Consider the following 4,171-nt stretch of genomic DNA (forward strand, 5'->3'; position numbering starts at 1 on the left):
GAGCTATCAGACGATTGCCGCACACGGGCCGTATTTGATTGGGCACAGTAAGCGCAATATCGGCTTCTATTGCCGCATGAGTCAGCTTTAGATTTCAAGTCAAAATTTTGTCAACTTTTTAACAATTTAAATAAAATTATTTGTTCAAGCCCCGGTAGTGAACCCAATTTTTTTTTGTAATTTTTAAACTTTCGTGGTGCCCCCTTACAAAATGTATATGTTTATATTTTAAGGACTATGTTTCGCTTAAATTTTCTTAATGAACACTTTTTAAACACATTAAAAAAAGGAAGTAGACTAAGTAAAACGAAAATGTTAATATATAAATTGTAAAATTTTTGTACTATAGAAAAATGGAAGGAATTGAAAAAGCGAAAAACTTAAACTAGAAATTAATGCGCATTAAAAGTTTAAATGCAAAACAACAACCAGTAACGTACCTATGTACTTTCATACCATATTTACGTGTATTAATCTGAATTTATGGCGTAAATGTGGGAAATATGTAACAAACCCAACTAGAAACAAACTAAGTGGGAAATAAAGATTTTTATTGTATTTTTGAAAATTATCATTACTGTGAAAAGGTAATAACAAATAAATAAATGTGTAAAATATGTATGTATACGATACTTGTTTTTTTTTTTGTTGTTATTCGGGCAGGTTCTGCAATTCCCTTCAGAGTGAATTTCAACCACTGCCAATTTGAATTCAAAGCGAGGAACTGTAGTGGAACTTGGAAGTGTATCGAGGGCTTATATTCAATACCCTATACCTGCACTTTTCACAAAAATGAGATTCTGATATAAAAATCCACCTGATATTCATGCTGATCTTGTATAACTATTGACAGAAGAATTTGCTCTTAAATTGCAAAGTTAGCTAGATGGGTTCTAACATAGAGGGTGTTGAATATAAGCCCTCGATATGAGAAATTAGGGACACCCGTATTTTTTTTATTTTGAAATCGGTTAACATTCAACCGTGCCGGCGGGGAAAATAAGGCAAAAAAAAAATAGAATATTTTTAAAAATTAAAAAAATATTTTTTTTCCATTTAAAACAATAAAATCAAAAATTAAATTAGAAAAAAATTAAAACAAAGAAAAACATAATACTTAAAAATTAATAAAAAATATGTAATTTTATTTTTAAAACAAAATCTAAAAATTATATTAAAAAAGCAAGAAATAAAAAAAATCCTAAAAATTAAATGATATTAAAAGCATATTTTTCTTTTTCTAAAAATAAAATCTATACATTAAAAGAAAACAAAATTATCAACAGAAAAATAAATTTCATCAAAATAAATAAATAAATGAAATGAAAATAATTTAATTAAAATACAGTTCATTCTCGAACAAAACCCATCCTTAAAACTTTGTAGAAAACTAAAAAAATTCAATTTTATTATTCAATTATTCAATTTTAGTGTGATAATGTGCAAGTTTCAAGTGGCTAAACATTTCCGTTAATTTAAAATTTTTTTGTCGCATTTCTCCATTCAACGAATTTATCTTTGTGGAAGAAAACCGCAACACGCTTAGCGAAAAAAATTCAAAAAAAGCAACGGAATCTTTTAACCACTTGAAACCTGCACATTATTGAAATTGAACTAAAATTGAAATGAAAAATTCTAACACTTGTGACAAAAAAGTCATAAATTTTGGTAAAAATGTGTTGCCTCTTTTTGTAGTTTTCTACAAAATTTTAAACTTGTGTTTTCATGTGTTTTGTTAGAGAATGAACTGTTTTTCTAACCGAAAATTCCCAAAAATAAATAATCATGAGTGGCAAACAATATACTTTGGAATGGAGGTGCTTGTGATATGACCGATACTGTATGTTTTAAATATCGATTTCAGCTGGTTTATCGCTTTCATACGACGAAAAAATGCATATACTTCTGCTGAAGTTATGCCTAATTAAAATTTTTAAATCCCCGTAAATATTTGGACGTACACTCTTCAATCCTTCATATTCAACACCGGCTAGTGGAACACTGGATCAACAATATCGGTGCAGTCTGGCCAGAGTTATTATGGCAGTATAAATTTTTCTTTTCGTATTGTCGCGCAAGTAGACAGAGGTAGACTATGCCGTAAGTACTACGTCCGTCTGTCTTGTCCCACGCTTTCATTTGACACCTCAATCATCCAAATCGGTCCAAGCTGACGACATTTACATTTTTTGACATTGACATTTTTTGTATTGTAACACCGGCCGCTGGCCTACCAGGCGATGATAAACAACCAGCAGGTCGACAAGAAATTGGCGCGCTTGCTTGCTCCACACTTATGGGCGCCTAGTACTGCGGCAGGTAAAAGGCAACATTTTCGCGTTTGGCGAAAATTGTGTGAAGCACTAGAGTGTGTGTGTGTGTGGGCTCGTGTGCAATGCGAGGTAAACAAATGGTGCTTATCTGATTGCGTATTTATTTTTGAAGAAGAATTTTGATGAGAAAATTTAAAGTAATTTTAGGTACATATACGTATTTTCCTCGCTGTTTTTTTTTTAATACTTACGTGTATTAGAAATAAAAGATCCCTTTGTACACTAAACTCCATGATTTGAAATCGAATATACGCGTCTTAAGGCTAACAAAAAAGAATAACGCCATTTCAATTGATCATTTAATGTTTGTTCTTTGCCTGTATGTAAGAAATATAGCAGCATTAATAACCGAACAGCTTCATACTTACTTTTTTAGTTTCAGATGTAATTAAAAGACTAGTTTCTTATTTATTTTTTTAATAGGCTTTTATTTAATTGAATTCAATAAGAAATATTTTTAATCAGGCTGAAAGAGAGGAAAAGCAGTTTGTGTAAAAATGTCAGCTATACACATACATGCATACATCCATAAAGCGAAATCTGTTGAAAAATAAAATTCCTTACGGGTTAAAACTAAAAATCTGCATAGTATTTCAATGTTTGGTGTTTTATGGTGCTCTGCCTTGCCACACCAGAATTCTGCCATTGAATTACTTATTTTACTAATGAGTTTTAAAAACTTACCTGTTGTAACACCGTGCGACAAAAAAAAAATCAAAACATACGAGACAATCAAAATACCCACGAAGCCCCTCTGAAGTCAAAATTTTTTTTAAAGCACTTTGAAATATAAAAGATGTGATTGATTGAAAAAATTATTTTAAAAATGCACACCATAGTAGAATAACAATATGGATACCAAATGTAAAAGAAAATTTTGCAGAATTAAAAAAAATTAATTTTTTTGGTTAAGCTAATAAAGTAGGCGGCCGCTGTGGTGTAGTGGTTAGCAGTGCGCGCTACCACTCCGCAGTGCCTGGGTTCAAGCCCGGTTCAACCGAACATCAAAAAATAATAATAATAATAAAATAAACGTTTTTTCTAAAATCGTTGTCGCGTGTATATTAGTTCTTAACATAATTTTAACAACAATAAATATTGCAAATTTTTAAGTACATAAAGTTCATTCTCTAACCACACCCAAATTAACCCAAGTTTAAAACTTTGTAAGAGACTACAAAAAAAATCACAAAACTCCCAACCAAATTTCAAACTTTTTTCTCAGAAGTATTCGAATTTTTTTATGTGCACAGTTTTATAGCCCATTAAATTTTAGTTTTATTTTTTGCTCGGAAAATATGGTTACGTTTTAAGTTTTATTTTTTGCTCGGAAAATAATCGTTACGTTTTAAGTTTTATTTTTTGCTCGGAAAATAATCGTTATTTCTTGAGTTTTATTTTTTGCTCATAAAATAAAACTTAATTTGTTCGTATGCGCATGCGCATGCGCGAATAGACAGGGGGCGGCTGCATTGAACCTTTAACGCCACTGTGGAGTGGGTAATGAAAATACAGATACCAGGGCAGAAACAAAAAGAACCACATTTCTAAAGAAAAAGCGCAAAAAAGCGCATACGCATACGCAAAAATTAAGTTTTATTTTCTGAGCAAAAAATAAAACTCAAGAAAAAACTATTATTTTCCGAGCAAAAAATAAAACTTAAAACGTAACGATTATTTTCCGAGCAAAAAATAAAACTCAAGAAATAACTATTATTTTCCGAGCAAAAAATAAAACTTAAAACGTAACGATTATTTTCCGAGCAAAAAATAAAACTTAAAACGGAACCATTATTTTCCGAGCAAAAGATAAAACTTAAAACGTAAGGATTATTTTC

The sequence above is a fragment of the Rhagoletis pomonella genome, unplaced genomic scaffold, assembly GCF_013731165.1.
Source record: "Rhagoletis pomonella isolate Grant_MI unplaced genomic scaffold, Rhpom_1.0 Rhpom_scaffold_00006, whole genome shotgun sequence".
NCBI classification, from domain to species: domain Eukaryota; kingdom Metazoa; phylum Arthropoda; class Insecta; order Diptera; family Tephritidae; genus Rhagoletis; species Rhagoletis pomonella.